This window comes from Eupeodes corollae, chromosome 2 (genome assembly GCF_945859685.1).
Source record: "Eupeodes corollae chromosome 2, idEupCoro1.1, whole genome shotgun sequence".
NCBI classification, from domain to species: Eukaryota; Metazoa; Arthropoda; class Insecta; order Diptera; family Syrphidae; genus Eupeodes; species Eupeodes corollae.
Genome location: NC_079148.1, coordinates 25,630,355 through 25,649,771, shown reverse-complemented (window position 1 = coordinate 25,649,771; position 19,417 = coordinate 25,630,355). Strand labels below are relative to the sequence as shown.

Below are 19,417 nucleotides of genomic sequence, written 5' to 3'. Positions count from 1 at the left end.
CCTCTCTTTTTGAAATTAAAATAAAAACAATAATGCCTCTCGAGTTTAGCTCGTGAGCCGAAGAAACGAAGAATCTAAAAAAAATATAGATTTTCGAAAGAGAATATCATACAAATAATTGGAATTATTTTGTTATATTTTAGTTGCTATGACAACTAGCAGATTTTATAGTACTTTTGGCACTTTTTTTGATATAAGCATTGTATAACTAAAATTTATAGCAGATTTTTTTATAAATAGGAATTTTTGCAACGTTACATAGAGCCTACATAAATCCTTATTCACTGTATAACTATTCATCTGTTTAGCGAATTCTATTAAATAAGACTGTGGATGTTTATATTTATAAAGAGGGACTTTCCTTTACCGCAGCACGAATTTGCAAATCTTTTTATTTGATATATAATAGCAAATAAATAATAATTATCGCATTTTTAAGGGCGTCCATCAATGTTGACTGTCAGTTTTATTCGAATGACGTTCGATTCAGGTAACGTTGATGAAGCTTAAGAACATTGATAATGTGGTGTGAATTTCAGTTGCATCTGGGTATTGTAACGTGTTATCCATTTTGCAGTATCAAAAGTATAGGGCTGGAATTCGACATCTGTCAAACTGTGTTCTTAAACCTATTATTTTTTTCAGTAGAAAATCTAAAAGGAGATTATGGTTTAAATCATCGTCCAACTACGCAAGCAATTGGCGAAATTTGAAGAGACTGCATTGGTTAAGCTAAGTGTACACGATTGCCAGATCTGCAAATATTGCCAGATCTGTCACTAAAAAAATTGTCTCGAAAGGCTGACAATCGTATACACACCAAATTAATTTGCAGAAAAATTTGTTCATCAATCATTTTGAAGACAAATGAATTTGCAGATGTGGCAATCTAGTGTACACTTACTGTTACAGGAGATATTGTAAGGTCTGTGCATCGTTGTTTCGATCAAACCACTGAAAATATCGCTGCTGTAAATGAAAGTGTTCCCAAAGACCCGAATGTGTCAATTCCTCTTCGTTCCCAGGAAATTAGGATTGTCTCACAAAACGTTGTGTATCTTTGTATCTACACCTTTAAATATATATAAAGTCCAGCTCACACAACAATTGAAGTCAGCTGACCAATCACAACGTCGTAGATAAATAGAATGGGTGCTTAAAGAACATAGCGGTGGAAGGCGAAATTTTCTTCAGCGACGAAGCACATTTCTCGCTCGGTGGGAATGTTGATAAACAAAAATGTCGTGCTTAGAGTTCTGAGAATCCTCAAGTGATTGAAGAGAGGCCATTAAATCCACATAAAGTCACTGTTTGGTGCGATCTTTGGTCAGAAGGATTGATTGGACACCGTCAATTTGGAGCGTTATGGTCATATATTAACCGACTTTTTTTGCCTGCTATTGAAGAATACGATTTGAAGAATATCTAGAGAAAGTTTGGTTTCAACAAGACGGTGTCACATGGCACACAACTCAAACGAATGTGGCTTCATAGCAAGAGACATTCCCCGTGCCGCCAAGATCATGCGATTAGACACCTCAAGACTTTTTTTGCAGGGCTACGCGAAATACCGTATTTATGCATACAAAACTTTAACTCTTGAGCACTTATGGTTGAGATACCGTCCAATATGTGTTTTCGGAAATGACTTTAAAAAGAATCGATGCATGCAACAATTGGCGTGGTGGTCATTTAGAAAATTCTAGTAATGTTCATTGGAATTTGACAGTTCTCTAAGTAAAGAACAACCACTTCTTTTTCATGTAAGATTTAGATTTTTTTACGCTTTAAATTAATTCACCTGCTGCAACTGTCAGTACAAGATTACAAAATCTTTAGCGTTCATCACATTTAAAACAATAAACACAATTGAAAACACAACAAAAATATAGCAATATGATTGTTGATGCTAACTAATGCGTGTGGTGACTAGTTTTCATCAATGTAACGTGACAGAAAAAAAAAACATCGATAACACTTGACAACCTCGCATCCACCCCTTACATACCTCTTTGTTAGTACGTAGTTCATTTAAAAAAAACTCTTTTAGAAATGTAGAGTGGCTCAAAAAACAAAATATAAATAAGTAGGTTTAAAACTGAAAATTAAAATAAAGGGTGATTTTTTAGCTATTATTTTTTTGGCAACACTAGTTTAAACAGCTGAGGCACGTTTCGTGTTTTGTTTTACTGTCAAACATCTTCAGATTGGTCTAAAATTTAACAATGAATCATCTTACAAACGAACAACGCTTGCAAATTATTGAATTTTATTTTCAAAATGCGTGCTCTGTTGAGAAAGTTCATCGAGCGATTCTTCCATTTAATTGCGTTCAGTAACGAAGATCATTTTTGGCTCAATGCGTACTTAAATAAGAATAATTGTCGATTTTGGAGTCAATATCAGACAGAAGCATTGTAAGAGCTACGGGATATTGGGCTGAAGACATAATTGACGAATTGGAAGACAACATTGAAACATTTATTCTTGAGATACCGGCCGAAATGTTTGAAAGAGTATGCCAAAATTGGAATAAACGGGTGAACCATTTGAGGCGCAGTCAAGGTCAATATTAAATTAAACTATATGGACCGTACTATCGATTCAAATTTATGTATAATCGATTCAAATAATGTATAATTTGATTCTGCAGTGAAACAAAATTAACATGAAGCTAAAGATCGGTGAATTTTTGATTTTATTTTTTGTTTTTGGTTGCAGACCTCGAAAACTATCAATAATACTGGAATTGTCAAAATTATAACGACTAGATATTAAGAACTGTTGCTCCGAAATGAAAGTCGAACAAAAACAAAGGGGGCAATTTTAAAAAGTTCTTTTAAAAAAACACCAAAATTCATGGCTGGGAACAATTACCGACATATTTGCGAAAGTGTGCTTACTAGATAAATCTTTGAAACCAATCATTCGAATTTGCCAGGGTAATTATAGCTTTTACTGAAAATTGCTGTTATTGGACACAAATTTCCTAATTGTAAGCCAGCAAAAGGTTAGACTTGATGTTTATTATTGAAAAGAAAACTAACAGGTGGGAATACAAAAAAATAGAACGCTTGCAGTGGAATGCTTTTGTTCTGAATTATAAAATTAAAAATCAGCGTTTCATTGAAAACTTTTCATTACCCGTGTTTTGTTGGAAAATATATCCATAGTATAGCAGGATTTTACAAGAATAACAAAAACAAGATCCGTAGTATGAATACTACCGATAAAAGTTGAAGTAGAATCTTACTATGGATTGGTTTTTGACATTTATACGAGTCTGGAATGGATCTTATGTGATTTCGTTCTCAAATGGTGGTACGACTGATATTGCATTTTTATCTCAATGGCTGTGTCCGTTGAGTAGCTGTGGAATCATATGTGTTTTCCATTGAGGAAAAAATCAATCAATTGTTAGTGAAAATGGACTCACTGGGGTTATTTTGCAAGAGAAAGCAATAGAAAAGATTTTTACGTTTTGCTGTGTTTCCACCAAAGGCTTATCTCAGTTTAGATTAAATAAATTGTTTGGTGTTTTCACCGCACAAGAAGATTTAAAAATGATTAAGTTTGATAGCACTTTCTAAAATGCAAATAGTGCTTCGATATTTTCAAAGTGTGATAGTTTGATTCGTGTTAAACAATGAAGATCTGATTTGTTTAGAACGCTTTAGAACAAGGTTATGAAGTTGACTGTGTATACACTGACTTTTCTAAAGCTTTGAACCATCTTAGCCACGGAATTATTTTATTTAAACTTAAAGCTCTTGGTTTTCCACCATTTTTCTTAGCTTGGATTAAATCATACCTTGAAAACAGATCCTTTGGGGTAAAATTTAGAAATTGTCATTCTGCACCTTTTTTTGCTCAATCTGGTGTTCCCCAGGGAAGCCATCTTGGCCCTTTTCTGTTAATCCTGTCTATTAAAGATGTATGCGTCATGTCTACGCTCAAGTGAACTTCTCATTTTTGCTGAAGATATGAAGATTTTCAAAATAATAAAGTCCACCCATGATCGTATTCTTTTAAAAAGCCGACATTGATAGTTTCACATTTTGGTGTGGGAAAAATAGTTTTTTACTCAACCCTTTAAAATGCCAGACTAAAACTTTCACTAAAAAACTAATCAGTATAACGTATTTGATCACAGTAAAAACTCTGTCGTGTCTCCACATTTCTAGATTTAGGTGTACATTTCTGTTCCAACTTAGAGTTTACACATCACATTAATTTTATTGTTAATAAGGCAAGTTCTATGCTTGTTTTTATAAAATGCTGGGCAAAGGAGTTCAATGATCCCTATGTTACCCTTTCTTTGTATAATTGCCATGTTCGTCCTCATCTTGAATATGCTTCGCAGGTATGAACCCCCTATTACGAAATTCATAGAAAACGTATTGAATCAATTCAACATAATTTCATTCGCTTTGCCCTAAAAGGTCTTCCTTGGGAAGATCCCTATGATCTGCCTCCCTATGAACATCGTATTCTACTTCTTCAAATGCAATTTCTCCATAAAAGGCGTGTTAATAATGGCTTAGTATTTTTTCATCAACTCATTAATGGTGAAATTGATGCACCTTATTTGCTATCTTGTGTACATTTGAATTACCGGGCGGAACTCATCACCTGCACACATTTGATTTTATACATATTGACTTCCATAGAACTAACTATGGGAAGAATGAAGCTTTAAGTTGAATGAGCATTTTATATAACTTAAACTGTTCATCGATAGATTTAAATTTAAATAAGATGGGATTTAAATCATTGTTTAGAACCAGTGCTCCACTATCGTAAACGTTCTCATTTTATTTTTTGTTTCTGTAATAGTTAAATGCTAATTTGTATTATTTTTTACTAACAACTAACACATGTACTTATGATTTGCGTCTGATCGTAGTTTGATGCTTCCTATAAGCTTACTACTTTCTGAAATTCTAAAGTGTAAAAAAAAGAACCATATAAGACTACCTACTCCATGTCTATTTTTTTTGTAATTTAATTAAAACAAAACTATATTTTTGTACAAAAACATGGAAATAAACATACCATAATGCATTATCTGTAAAACCAACTCCTTTATACAGGGATTCGAGTGGAATCAAGCTGTTTTCAACTCGATTATATGAAGAATTGAGCCGAGCTTCAAGCTCGCTTCAACACTACATTCTAATGTAGTAGTCTACGAACAAACCCTCTCCTTCAAGCAATTTTCAAATAAACTTTTTTTTATAGAATCTTAATTTCCAGATATTTTCTTACCATTTCTTCTTGAAAATTGTCAATTTTGTTAGTTTTAGTTAATTTTCTTTTGCTAAGTTAATTTTAACTTTTGATTTTCACAAAACTTTCTTCTAGTTATGTTTTTCTTTATTATTAATCTAACAGATCTCTTTCAGTTGTACCAATTTTAAATACAAAAATCTGCTTACTGCGGATCGTTTTGTTGGTACTATACTGTACTATTTATGGAATTCCAAAAATCACACTAATTATTAACTTCCCATAGGAAGTTATTGTAATGGGTATGATTTGTCAAATTGAAAATTTTGACATTTCTCGACGTTTCAAGGTCCCTAGAGTCGAAATAAAAGATTTTTAGAAAGATGTCTGTGAGTGCGTGTGTACGTACGTTCGTACGTCCATATGTCCGTACGTTCGCGGCGTTTTTTTCGTCATCCATAGCTCAAGAACCAGAAGAGATATCGACTTCAAATAAATTTTGTTATACAGACAATAAGGCAGAAAGATGCAGAAAGGGCTCTCAAGAAAATTGCGTTTGTGGTTTTTTTACCATAGCAGTTTAAAAAAAAGGTGAAAATTTTGGTTAACCCTAAATATCTTACGAACCAAAAACGCTAGAGACTTGAATTAAATTTTATATAATATATTGTAACGTGATACAATACAGGTATATTTTTTTGAAAAAAATCAATATAACGGTTTTTTTTATAAATCAAAAAAACTAAAAAAAAAATTTTTAACCTCCAAAATTTTACGACTGAAATATGATTTCATCTCTAAAACAATTTTGTGCAACGACGAATAATGTTTTTGATATCTGATAAAATTTTGAGAAAAATCTAATTGACAGTTTTTTTACAAAAAATAAAAACCTAAAAAAAAAAGTATAAAAGTTGGTAAAAATTGATTTTCGACTCAAATATCTTTTCAAAACTCTGAGATATAGGCTTTAATTTACTTTTATCTTTTAAAAACTATTGTTGTTAACATTCAGTAAAATTTTGAAAAAAATCGAATTGACGGTTTTTTTTACAAAAAATAAAAACCGAAAAAAAAATTAACAAAAGTTGGTAAAAATGATTTTCGACTCAAATATCTTTTAAACACTTTGAGATAATAGCTTATTACTAATTTGTTCTTATAAGAAATATTGTTTTCAACTTTAGGACAAATTTTGAGAAAAATCGAATTGACAGTTTTTTTTACAAAAAAAAAAACCTAAAAACAAATGTATAAAAGTTGGTAAAATTGATTTTCGACTCAAATATTTTTCAAAACTTTGTGATATTGGCTTTTATTTACTTTTATCTTTCAAAAAATCTTGTTGTCAACATTCAGTAAAATTTTGAAAAAAATCGAATTGACAGTTTTTTTACAAAAAATAAAAACCGAAAAAAAATTAACAAAAGTTGGTAAAAATTGATTTTCGACTTAAATATCTTTTCAAAAATTTGAAATATTGGCTTCAAACTAATTTTATCTTATAAGAAATATTGTTTTCAACATTTGGTAAAATTTTTAAAAAATTCGAATTGACAGATTTTTTACAAAAAAAAACTGTAAAAAAACAATACTAAAACTTGGTAAAAATTTACTTTCGGCTCAAATAGCTTTTCAAAAATTAAAAATATTGGCTTCAAACTTATTTTATTTCACAGAAAATATTGTTTTCAATATTCAGTAATTTTTATATAAAAATCCAACAGTCATAAGAAAATAAAATCTACAAAATATAGTACGCAAATTTGGTAAAAATTGATACGAGTACATATAGAAAAACTTTTAAGCAAGACAAATCGACAGACGGGATGGGAAGTTATCAGTGTGGGTCGCACCCCAGCCTATTTTTATATTTTTTCGTAAAAAACAACTTAAATATTTCCATTTTGATACCAAATATAACAAAATTGACTCAATTAATCACATTTTAATCACCAAACCAAATGTCTGTCACCTAAATGTCAAAATAAACTTCATTCAAAAATTATGCATGTTATATGGCAACCCTATTCAATGCATTTCCAACATTAACTTAACACATAAAACTCCCTTCACTTTAGTGACACATTCTCTTTCAACAATCTCTTAAACCCCAAAATCCTTTCTCTTTCGATAGTCTCCCTTTTCTGTTTTATCTATCAACAAAACAAATTTCAGTTTTCAGATTTTATATGAAATCCAATGTTTCGTCTATTCAGCTTTCAGTCAGCAAAATTTCTTTCAACTTGAATGCGGTCCGCGGTTGTATAAAATAATTGTTCTGCAGTCGTTCATTCTCTTCAATCCGCTTCACTCTGTTTCTGTAACCAACACAAAAATAAAATTAAAAAAAAAGAAGTAAAATATAAAATAAAATCCATCCGCCGACGAAGAATCACATAAGAAAATTAAGTTTATTAAAATTAAAAAGAAAAAACAAAACAAATTGATTTTGTGCTCTTTTGCAGTCAAAATATTTTAAATTATTTATAATTTTACACTATCCCTTAAAAGTATCTAATAAGTAAAATACTATTGGTGCAATTATTATCCACTAAAGATAGAAAATTTGTGGTTAGTTAAAAAAGAAAAAGAATATAAAAATCGATACTTGAAGGAATCAGATTTTTGTGGTCGTCTATGTGTCTTTGAATTTTCGTTCCCCATTTTCTTGTTGGTTTGGTCTTTTGGTTTTGGTGCATTCGAAAAGCATAATAAGAAAAATAAAAATAAAATAAAGAGAAAAATAAAACGTCAATTGTTTAGAGTGCGTTTTAAGTTTATTTACATAAAGTTTCGAGTTTTTTTATTTGTTGTTAATTCTTGTGTGCTGTCCACTGTCCTCGACTGTGCACACAGTGGTTATTTTATAAATAAATACAAAAATAAATTCTTAAGTGGAAAAGTGAAGGGAAAAAACGCGTCTTTCCAATTCCAATTAGTCACTCACTTGTCTTGCTGCACTTGCCGTTTTCCGTTGCCGTAGCCGTATATTTTGTGCTCGACGGTGCTCCTGTGTGTTCCTGTTTTTCTCTCTTTCATAAAAATCGTTGTGTTTTGTTTTTTTTTTTTTGTTTTTTCCTATTTTCTGCACATTTTTGTCGCGCCCCTAAAAATTCCTTCCTTAAATCCTTATTGGAGTGAGAATAGCAGAGGTGTTGTTGGTTTCCCAATTCAACAAACTTGCCCTTAAAATCAAACAAACCGGGAGAGAGAAGTGTCATTATTATTCTACTATTGTTTTAAGAGGATAACACATTTCAAAAAATCATCATTTCAACATGCTTTCAACTGTCATTTTGGAAATCTAACGTTATACAGTTAATATAGCAAAAATAAGGTGAGTTTGATTTTTCTCAAGCAAATAGGGAGTGTATTTTATTTATTTTGATTTTTCAATTCGTTACGTTGGTTTCTGCATCATTTTCAATTAAAATTGAGATACTTTAAGTAGATTTATTGACAAAAATCTCTTCGAAGTTTTGTTTCTTTTTCTCTTAAGATGCTGAATAAGAATTGATTCTGTTCTGATGGGTTTGAATTTGGGTTTGGTTTGGGTATGGGTATGCAATGGGCTCGATAAATACAAAAAGAAGAAATAGATAAACGAGTTTTACGCCTTCAAATCCTTTGATGCTCTTGAAACTCTTAAAAGCAGTGTCAGGGCTGTCGGTTCAGATATTCAAACAAAAAGATGCAGTTGTGCTGAACTTAAATAAATGATGTGATTTTTATATATGATATTAAAGTTCACTGTGAATAGGTCTATTGCAATAATTTGAATTTCAAGTTTTGTTTTTAGTGTGAACTTGACTTAATTTTAGACTAAACAGCACAGAAAAACATACAAATTCAGAGAAAAGGAACAAATCTGATGTTTTAAAGGTTAAAACGTTCCAGCGATCACTGAAATTTTAATGAATTATAATTTGTTCTTTCTTTCAACCCTTCTGTCTTCCATTAATGTCTTGAGTTGTATCTTCTTACATAGTCTTAGTCGTGCAAGGTCCCTACGTATATGTCCTGAGTAGTATTTAAAGTAATATAGTGTAATATAATTGCATAATATGATTTTAAACTGTTAACGCACCCTTAAATTAATGACTATAAACGTCAAAAGAGTTCCATGATAATAGCTACGAAAGTTTAGAAATACTCAAAACTCATCACCAAATGCCAAAACAGAGACGAAATAGACCACTGAATATTGTTTTTGAAGAAAATCCGAATCGTTTTGAGCCATTTTAAGGAACCATTTCCACTCAAAATTCGGCGTTGGAGCTGAGCTGGTTTGAGTTCTTATCTGGAACTGAATTTTAAAAGTCTAAGTACCTAGTCTTTATGAAAAATACTTTTGAGCGACGCATGAAGTTTCAATTCTTCCCTGCAACTTAAATAGTTAAAAAGTTATTTAGTTTTCCGAAGAATGACTTCAAAATTGTCATAATTCTTATTACGCTTTGTTGGAGCGTGTACGGTTTCATTTTTAGTAATGGCTTAGTTTTTAATTATCAAATGACAAAAGATGACATCATCTAAAGGTATACAAGGATAGTTGTATATTAAAAATGAAACCTCTCGTTGCAACTTCCTTATTTGGATTTAAGAAAAAAATGCTACCGTGACTTATTAGAAACTAACATATAAATAGTTCTGTAGCTTATAGGTTCTCACAACAAATCTATCGGTTTGGCCGAAAACCTTCATCGAAAACTCAGATTTTCCCATACATTATTCGTAAGTCACAATTTTTGGTAAATAACAAGTTTTATATAAAACATACAGGAAACTACTAGCAATTTAAAGATGAAAACAAACAAACCTTTCGCAACATTCAGCACTCAATTAAATTTTAACAAATCAGGTGATGGTTGCTATCAAAAGCAATACATTTTACTTAAATATTTTGTGTTTTCGTTTACAACTCCAGATGTTGGAATTAAAATAAACCTTGATTTTGTTATTTGAAATATTATAATAATGTATAATATTTTGCATCAACACTAATATTTGACAGTCGATGTTGCAAAAATTGAAATGCCAGCGAAAACGTGTAAATATTCTGCGGAATCGGTTTTTGGGTTTTTGTAAATTTTTTTGCCGAAAACTTGGTTTTGGGTTTGGTGTGAATACATAGGCTTTTGGCTTTTGCAGACAATCCGATTTCCTAAAAAAAGTGAAACTATTTAAACGGGAAATAGTAAGATTTTTCGTTAAAATGTGTGTCCTAGTTATATAGAATTGACTTCTTCAAAAATTTTACTTGAAGAAATTTGAATGACGTCAAATTGTTTAAGAAAACCATATACACACACAACGTTGGAGATAAAATCAATTCCGATATGATATAACTTTTTGGAAACTCGGTGGAAAAGTCATCTACCTAGTGAAAGTATTTATAAATTTTGTGGGAACTAGGGCCTCACCTAACAAACTTTTCTACCTATTGCAAATGGTGACCAAAAATTGTCATAGCTTTGACGTTCGTAAAGTATAGTAAAATAGATCCTAAATATTTCTTTTTCCAAATAAGTTTTCCCGTGGCATGATGTTTGGTACGTTGGACTGTCATGCCAGAGGTCTTGGGTTCGATCCCTGCCTGTGCCACCTACAATTTTTTAACGGGTAATGCCTCTTGGGAGAAATTGACATATTCTCCAAGAGTAATTGTTGTCATGAAAAAGTGCTTTATCAAAATTAACCGTTCAGATTCGGCATATAAACTGTAGGTTGCCTCTATCCCTGCAATTACTCGCACACAGGAATGGTTGAGAGTTGTAAGTCACTAGGCCCTGTATCTCTATGGACTGTTGGGCCACCCAATTTATTATTTATTTGTAAGTTTTCCGTATAATAACACTCCCTTAGTAGTCAAGCTAAAAAGGCACATAATTCGACAGCACCGAAAAGGCCCGTGAAGTATTGAATCAATATCTAATTTTACCGGGCGTCATCGAAGAGAAGAGAAAACCGGGTCAGTTTCATATTTCATTAGTTTCCGATTTCATGAATGAATCTTTTAATGTTCTCCTTGTTGGATGCAAAAAAAGATTCACCTTCAAAAAAATCTACCAATATAAATGTATTCTTTGATATCATACCAATTATTATGAAAATATTTGTATTTTATTTTAAATTTGGAATAATGACGTTGCCATTTTTGTTTTTTAAAGTCATCGTTCTCTCTCGCGGATATTTGTTCATAGCATGAACTTGAACTGAACTCTTTTATGTTCTGTTCTGTTTTATTTTTTCGTTTATTTTTGTTTTTACATTTTTTCTTCTTTCATTCTTATATTTATCATGCACTTAGGACTTAGCACAGAACTTGCAGAGAGCGAATGTAGAGGGTGTTTTTTAGATGTGTTGTTGATGGACTTGATACGAATACGATGGCGGTGGTGGAAAATCAATAAAACCGCAACTACTGTCTTTTGATGGTACTTGAGTTTCGCAAGCAAAATAAATATTCATTTTTTTAAAGGTTTTGCTTAGGGAAAAGACCTTGCACTTATTTTGAATGTAGGCGTAATTATTTCTTTGTGAATAAAATGTCATTGTAAATTTTTCACGTATGCATGACAAAATGACACATATAAACGTATCCTAATAGTTATAACTGCATTTAGTTTGAAAACTTGCCAATCCAAAATAATGGGTTAACTTCTATTAAAAGTCAAATTTAAATGAATTTTTCTGTCAAAATTGACACATTAACTAATAATAAGGATAATTTATTCATGCAACTAGAAAAATGTCCTTTTGACGTTTGCTTTAATATGCATACTTTTACTTTTATTCTTTTTATTTTTTATTCTAAAATATCATATGGAAGTTAAAAATGACAGCTGTAAATTTATATCCTTTGCATGACGAAATTCGCGTACAAATTTTGACATCCGATTCCTGTAGAGACAAATTTATGTGTGTTTAAAATGTATCTCCCGGCTTTGTGAGACCCAACAAGATATTTTCTGTTTGCTCTAAATTTCTGCAAAGTACCAAAGTAATTTTAAATTAAGTTGATATAAGATGTATTGAATTGGTTAAACTAAGGCTTTAAAACGTTTTATTTTCTGGTTCAGAACTCTAAAATCAACTGAGCGTATTGAATGTGCTCTGAAAAAAAACTTCTTTGAAAGTTGTCTGGATAGTCATACTTTTTTTTAAATGCATTTGAACATAGCTTTTTACGAATTGACATTTGTTATGTCTTACTAAAAACATTCTTTAAATTTGAATTTGATTATTGACTTGAATATTGAAATATGTTTAATTATTTTTTTTAATAGATAATTACATAAAATATTTACCTCGCACAGTTTAAATTGTTTTTCTTAGTTGACATATGTTACTCAGAAGTCAGAACACTTGTTGACATAAACGAAAAAGTAATACAAATTTGTGTCTCTGAACGCACTTCACTCACACACAAAATAAACAGAATTTTAAGTTTGACAGTTAAAACTCTGTTCAGAACTAGTTTACAAAATTAAAACTCCTTTTCAGAACAGAACTCTGGTTCTTTATTGAACAATTGTAAACTTTTGTTGTTATGTCAAAAGAAATTGTTCTTATGTCATTATAACGAATTGATACACCGAAAGTGTCAATCTAACAATATCAAAATTGAAAAAAAACAACATTATTTTTAGAACATTAAACCGCAACAGAAATAACAGAAGAAAAATTGAAACCATTCTTAACTTGCTTCAGAATTATAATACAAACTTTATTAATTCACAGTTAAACACTTTTAAATCGGCTGTGGATTGTTACAAACCATAACTACAGGGTAGTTACGAGTATAATGACGTCAGAGATAACTGACGAGTTTAATGACGTCATAAGCCTGTGATAAGATAAGAGTAGGCCTTAATAAGTTGTATATTTTGAATTATACGGTAATGCCGTTTTTATTCGTAATCATGGTCTGGACAGGTGTACATTGTGGTTTCGTCGTGCGTGCATATTACGAAAATAATCATTGTGTGATTGCTACACAAACGGCTTTTCGTTTACACTTGGGCATTCCATGTGCTGAATCTGTTCCTTCTTCCTTCTGCAAATACTATCAATTTGTGGATACGGAACCCTTATTATGTAGACACAGTGTGAGCACTAGGAAAGGGAGAGAGGGGTTAAAAGGAGATGTCTGTGCACATTGGTTTTGAATTCCTGACTATTGCAATAACTGGGAAAGACAGTGTGACAAGGCATTCCACATTCGCATAGTACGGCTAAAGAACGGATCTCTGTACTTGACAGTATGACCGAAGATGGGCTCGAGGGTAAATTGATGAGGATTCCTAGAAGCGCGAGTATTACGGTTGAACTGTTTAAGAGGAGAAATGAAGCTGGCTATTTCTCTAGAGCATAAACCATTAAAATAACGGTAAAAGAGGTCGAGACAAGAAACATTTCGACGATGTTCAAGTGACGTAAATGATTTTATGATGGTAATATCACCAATCAATCTAATCGCTCTACGTTCAATACTATCCAAGAGGCTTAAGTAAGTTGCAGGAGCACCAGCCCAGATATGGGAGTTATACTCAAGCTTTGGACGTATTGTAAGTCTTGTTAATAACAGCCAGATCAGAGGGGGAGAAAACTTCTTGCATCGCCTTAGAAAACCCAAACATCTTGCGGCATTTTTGGCGACATCGCGTATTTGATCGTTCCACAAGAGATGATTGGTGATACACATACCAAGAATATCGAGATGTTCAGTTTCCTCGATGCAAGTGCCATTTATGGATAATGGCAGGGGGAGTATATTTCGCTTTAACGATACAAGACAGCATTGCGTTTTCGAAGCATTAAATTCCACGCGGTTTCTTATTCCCCATTGTACAATGCTGTTTCGGTCGGAATTTAATGAGCTTATCATATTTTGTAGTTGCAGTTCCACATCCGAAGAAGAGGGGTGTGAATCTGAAAACGAATATGAAAAGCTAAGAGTACTATCGTCAGCGAAACAATGTATTGGATTAGATGTTGCAGACAGGAGATCATTAATAAAAATGAGAAAGAGTGTTGTAGATAAAACAGAGCCCTGGGGCACACCAGCATTTATTTTGTAGTTTTCAGACTTGAATCCATCCAATACAACTTGTATTGAACGATTCAAAAGGTAATTACTAATCCAATGAAGGAGGGATTCATGAAAACCGAAAGCACGCATTTTCGATAAGAGAGCCTGATGCCAAACCCTATCAAATGCTTTTGAAATATTTAGTGCAATAATCTTACTTTCTCCAAAACTATGTAAAGATTTGTTCCACTGTTCGGTGAGATGAACCATGAGATCACCAGTGGACCTATTGCTACGAAAGCCGTATTGCCGGTCATTAAGAAGCTTCCGTTCTTCAAGATATTTCTTGAGCTGATAATTAATCATGACCTTGGAAAGAAGAGACGTAAGTGCAATTGGTCGATAATTAGACGGTGAGGAAGATTTGCCTTTTTTGGGAATAGGCTGGACAAATGCGGTTTTCCATCCGCTCGGAACGAGACCTAAGGACAGGACAGATGAAAAAGCTTACGCAGTGATTTTGTTAGCGATGAAGAACACCTCTTCAGAACAATAGCGGGGATACCATCCGGACCAGCAGATTTATGTATGTTAAGATATTTTAGGACTCTCTTTTAGGACGAGTGCGAAAAAAGATTTGCCCCATAGAATCATCAAGTACAGGCGGAGTCATAACTCTCACTGGCAGCGTTGAATTGGCGGTGAACTGCCTAGTTTTACATAGGTCTTGGCTTGTTTATTTTCTTTCAGGGTAGGTAGGTAGGTAGAAATGGCGATCTCAAGGCAACTTAGCCTGAGATCCAATTAGCGCTGTAGTGCGCCGTTTTGATACCAAAATCTCTTTGGATACTACAACTACTGCAAAAGGTGTTGTAAGAGATACCCAACTTCTCTGCATGAACTCCTATAGGCCAATGTCCGGTACAGACCGCAACAATCCTGGCTATGTCTTGCCTTGGCCTGTATAGAAGATCGTTTCTACGGGTTTTGTTATAGGTGGGCCATATCTTCCTAGATATAATGCAGTTGGGTAAATTGCTCCACCTTCGGTTTGATTCAGTTTGGTAGATAGAAAAGATTTTACCCTTCATAGCACCAAGAGGAATGTTAACCATTTCTGCAAGTGAGCTATGAAGGGCCGATCCTTGAGTGGCTAGCTCGTCAGCCCGTTCATTTCCCACGATACCACTATGGCCCGGAACACAGATTAGGGTGACACAGAGGTTAATATTCAGTTTCTTTCAGGGAATTGTGCGAGTTTTCAATTCGCCTGCAAATAAAACATGCTTATCATATGCAAACACAAAATATGTTCAATTCGCAATATTCAACGCGCTGCAGCGTTTGTATGCATATTTTAAGCATATGCATTAAGTTTTAAAAATATTACCGGACCGGTGCGTGGTGAAAACAAAATGCCAGGTGTCTATTACCCGCCAGCTTATAATTTATTATCATTAACGTATTTAAAAATATGACAAGTTTGTCTATAAATCAAAATAAATGCGTATGCGTACATGTGCAAATGTAATATTTATCTATATGTATGTATGTGATGTTTACATAAATACATTTTAGATAAAACTTTAATGAATATAAAAAAAAACCTAATCAAAAGTTTATCTTCTTTGGAAAATAAACAATAAAACGCACCCATGTAAGTAAAATTCCAATGCCTATTAACGACTTTTGTTAAGAAAAATATGAGAGGGGGGGAAAGGGAGAACTATAAAACAAGTCTTTTAAGTCTTAACAACAAACCCTTTTAACTACGCATACAAACATTTTAGTTGACAAAACAAATAAAAAAGATGAAATTTTACATTCAAATAACGCACTTGAGTTTACATCGCAAATATTTATTTTTATAATGTTTGGTTTTATTATTGATGATTTATTTGTTTTTGTAATACAGAAATGTCGCCTATTTGAGCATTTAATTGATGAGACGTTATTTTCTTATCTTAACAAATGTTTCAAGATAAAAAAATTCTTCTTTGGTAAGTTCTTCAGTCTTCACACAAAGTTCGTCTATAGTTTCGTAATTATTATTGACATGATGTCATATTGCTTGTTAAGAAAAAATGTAGAAAGTATATCAATCAATTCAATTTGTTTATGACGTCAATTTTATAAAAACAAAAAACAAATGTTCTTTTGCATACAATATTCTGTACTTATCAGTTATTGTCAGCGATATTGTTTTTTGTGTATTTTTTAAATGAAAACAATTATTATTATTTTTATTCGTAGATACTTTTAATTTCGACTGTGTATGCAGCTGCTGCAGATGCGCGGTATTTTTTAGATATGTGTACCGTACAATGTCTATCAGTATAAAGCGAAATGTATAAATTGTTAATAATTATTATCTTTCTTGACTAATTTTAATAAAACGATAACAAGACAAAGTGTTTTGTTTGATTAGAATTTAAATTGAATCTTTCGTTCAGGGTTCAGAGACTCTCATCTCATATAGAAATATTCTTATCTTTTTGTTTTGCAGGTGCAAATAAAGTAATTTACGTTTTTCTTTTCCTATAAGAGAAAATGATGCATTACTTTTGTTTGGTTGCAAGTTAAACTGATAATACCCGTGTTTTTTTGTTGTTCTATAAATAGTATAGTAGAAAATTCCCAAATATCGGCAGTAGACAGATTTTTGTATTTAAAAATTGGTACAACTGAAGGAAGATCTGTCAGAATAATAATAAGAAAAAAACCACAAATAGAAGTTTTGTGAAAATCAAAAGTTAAAATTAACTTAGCAAAAAAAAAATTAACTAACACTAATAAAATGGACAATTTTCAACAATAAATGGTAAAAAAACATCTTGAAATTGAGATTCTATAAAAAAGTTCATTTCAAAATAGCAGCTTTAACATAAAATAAAAACTTCAAGAATGTTTTTTTTTTTCAGACTACTATATTAAGATGTGGTGTTGAAGCGAGTTTGAAGCTCGCCTCAATTCTTTAAATACCTGAATTGAGTTGAACTGAGTTTCATTCAAAAATTTGTGAAGAAAAACCTTTGTGGAGGAGTGGTTTGACAAACAATGCATTGGTCTGTTTATTTGCATGTTTGTGTACAAAAATATACTTTTGTTTTAATCAAATAAAAAAAAAATTGCACATGGAGTAGAAAGCATATTCTTAAATATATGGTGCTGAACTATTCAGTTCTTAATTGTTTCACACGAATCAGACTATCTCACTTTAACTTCATATGAAACATCGAAACAACATTTGCATTTTAGAATTTGCTGGCAAACTTAATCTTCTTGTGCGGAGGAAACACTTAAAAAAATGTATTTAATATAAACTGAGAAAAACCTTTGGTGGAAGCATAGTAAAACTTTATTATCTTTTCTATAGTTTTCTCTTGCAAAATAAGCCCAGTTAGTGCATTTTTATTAACAAAACTAAATAATATCAACACTCAACAGTAACAGATTGATTTTTTTCCCCATGGAAAACACATGATTCCAAATGCACAACTACTCAACGAACACAACCATCGAAATACAAATGCAATATCAATCGTACCAACATTTGAGAACAAAATCACACATTCGAGATTCGTATAAATATCAAAAACCCATCCGTAGTAAGATTCTACTTTAACTTTTATCGGTAGTATCCATACTACGGATCTTGTTTTTGTTATTCGTGTAAAATCCTACTGTGCTATTGATAGATTTTAAAACAAAACACGGGTAATATGTAGAACTATAATAGAGACTCCCAAAAATTATTGTTGGCCAGAAGTTATAAAACTTATCGCACACGATTGGTAAAACTTACAATATCTTTAAACATCACAAAATCTGATAATTAACTTACACAATAAATAGAATAAAATCGAAAATAGTTTTACATTTTACTGTAAAGAGTTATTTGAATAAAAATAATTAAATTAGGGGCCCCAACATCTCGTAGAGAAGCAGGGTCTAGTGACTTACAACCATACCTGACCTACAGTTGTTATGCCGAATCCGAACGACTTATTTGAGAAAGCACTTTACTGAAGAATTACTCTTGTAGGATATTTTAATTTCTAGTAAGAGGCAGTATTCGTGACAAAAAAATAAAAAACTGGGTCGCACGAACTTGCTTCTGTATTCAAAGAGTATGTTTAAAGTAACTATATAAGATTTGAAAATATACCTGTTAAATAAGTTTGTCTTCAAAGATATAAATGCCATTTGACTAATTAACAAAACTGCGCGATTCATCCCAAGACACAACTTATCCTAGGACAGCTCATCCCGGAAATTGAAAATACCTGTCAGCATACTTAACGAAAACAATTGTTTGTGTATTCAACTAGTTCGTTCAAAGCTTTTTCCTTTGGATAGCTTTATTAACTTCCATAGAAAGTTATTATAATGGGTCCGATTTGTCAAATTGAAAATTTTGACATTTCTCGACGTTTTAAGGTCCCTTGAGTCGAAATAAAAGATTTTTAGAAAGATGTCTGTGCGTGCGTGTGTACGTACGTTCGTACGTCCGTACGTTCACGACGTTTTTTTCGTCGTCCATAGCTCAAGAATCAGAAGAGATATCGATTTAAAATAAATTTTGTTGTAAAGATAAAAAGGCAGAAAGCTGCAGAAAGGGCTCTCAAGAAAATTAAGTGGGTGTTCTTTTTACCATAGCAGTTTGAAAAAAAAGGTGAAAATTTTTGTTAACCCTACATATCTTACGAACCAATGACGCTATAGACTTGAATTAAATTTTATATAATATATTGTAACGTCATATCAAAGAAGTATATTTTTTGAAAAAAATCCATTTAACGGGGTTTTTTATAAATCAAAAAAACTGAAAAAAAATGTTGTCACCTCCAAAATTTTACGACTAAAATATGATTTCTTCTCCAAAACAATTTTGTGCAACCAAGAATAATGTTTTTGACTTCTGATAAAATTTTGAGCAAAATAGAATTGACAGTTTTTTTTATAAAAAATAAAAATATAAAAAAAACATCACTTAAAGTTTGTAAAAATTGAATATCGATTCAAATATCTTTTCAAAGACTTGAAATTTAAGCTTCAATCTTATTTTATTTAATAAGAAATATTGTTATCAACATTTTGTAAAATGTTGAGAAAAATCGAATTGACAGTTTTTTTTTACAAAACATAAAA

At 31.7% G+C, this 19,417-nt stretch overlaps 1 protein-coding gene across 2 annotated transcripts in view; it reads left to right on the top strand.

Annotated features, from left to right (window-relative positions):
* The first annotated feature begins 7,432 nt into the window (after positions 1 to 7,432).
* Positions 7,433 to 19,417, top strand: part of LOC129947535 (Ca(2+)/calmodulin-responsive adenylate cyclase) — a 188,252-nt gene continuing 176,267 nt past the window's right edge. For both annotated transcript variants that reach the window (XM_056058129.1, XM_056058128.1), the window contains exon 1: positions 7,433 to 8,569. The gene's annotated coding sequence lies outside the window, so the exon portion shown is untranslated. The remainder of the gene's footprint in view (positions 8,570 to 19,417) is intronic.